Source organism: Etheostoma spectabile, chromosome 15 (genome assembly GCF_008692095.1).
Source record: "Etheostoma spectabile isolate EspeVRDwgs_2016 chromosome 15, UIUC_Espe_1.0, whole genome shotgun sequence".
In the NCBI taxonomy this organism is placed as follows: Eukaryota; Metazoa; Chordata; class Actinopteri; order Perciformes; family Percidae; genus Etheostoma; species Etheostoma spectabile.
This window is the reverse complement of record NC_045747.1, coordinates 29,960,962-29,962,107: the sequence shown is the minus strand read 5'-3', so window position 1 is coordinate 29,962,107 and position 1,146 is coordinate 29,960,962. Positions and strand designations below refer to the sequence as shown.

Here is a 1,146-nt window from a genome sequence, read left to right as displayed (position 1 = left end):
TAGTAAACATGAGCAGAAATCTGATGATATTTTTTTGAGCATTTTTGGCCTTTATTTTTGACAGGACAGCTGAAGATATTAAAGGGGAGAGAGGGGGGAAATGACATGCAGCAAACGGCCGGAGTCGAACCCGGCCCGCTGCGTCGAGGAATAAACCTCTACATATACCAACTGAACTATCTGGCCGCCCCTGATGAAACACATCTGAGCTGTATGAAGTTCAGGGGTTTATGACTTCATTAAAATGAACACATGAATAAGTGGCACATGCACATTTAAAGAGATTTACTTCCCCAACAAATACCTTAGGGACTTATTTCTTTTTATATTTTCAATTGTTTCCAGCATAAATTGATGTAGAAATGGGCGCAGAAAGATTCAGTGTTTAATGCTCAAAATGATATGTCTGTGGCCTGGGGGGGTGTCTAACTCCGTGTCAGTCACTGTGCATGCACACACACTCATTCTCCCTTATGGGGGGGAGGAGCTTAGGAGAACTTTTTGGGCTTTAGCAGAAAGTCTATTACGTTAGCCAAAAGTCAAATCGATCCCTTGTGATTTGTAAGAACATTCTGCCCTTTGATTAGTTTTGATTTTAGTAAAGACAAGAACAGCAAAACACAAAATATTACAAACTGGCATGTTTAAATTCATAACGTTAAGAGGGTCGCTATTTCGGTGGCGTTACGTAATAACACACTACACGTGCTGAGACCAATCATTTATATTCAAATTCGGAGTAGTGCACAGGAGGAAGAGAAGAAGGGAAATGAAGGAGAAGGCAGTAAACTGGAGAGAACAGGCGGGTTAGAGCAGGAGAAGACCACAGAAGGAGAGGAAGAAATAAGTGAAAGAGAAAAGGGAAAGGAAGAATTGACTTTGAGGGATGAAGAGGACACTGCAGATTCAAAGAGAGAGACCGAGGTAGAGAATGATCAGGAGGACGCAGATGAAGAGGCCACTCATAAGGCCCATTTGTTAAAATAAAATAATGAGAATATATAGTAGTGCTGCAACATCAAATGTTGATATAGTTGATTGTGAAACAAAAAACAGGATTTTCTTTCTTGCTTCATGGCTGGTGAGATTTGTGCCTATTAGAAATAATCTCTGGCTTTAAGTTAAGGCTTCCCTAGCTGTCTGCTT

At 40.7% G+C, this 1,146-nt stretch overlaps 1 protein-coding gene across 1 annotated transcript in view; it reads left to right on the top strand.

Moving 5' to 3' along the window:
* rab11fip4a (RAB11 family interacting protein 4 (class II) a) overlaps window positions 1–1,146 on the top strand; it is a 32,126-nt gene that overhangs the window by 6,363 nt on the left and 24,617 nt on the right. The window lies entirely within an intron of this gene.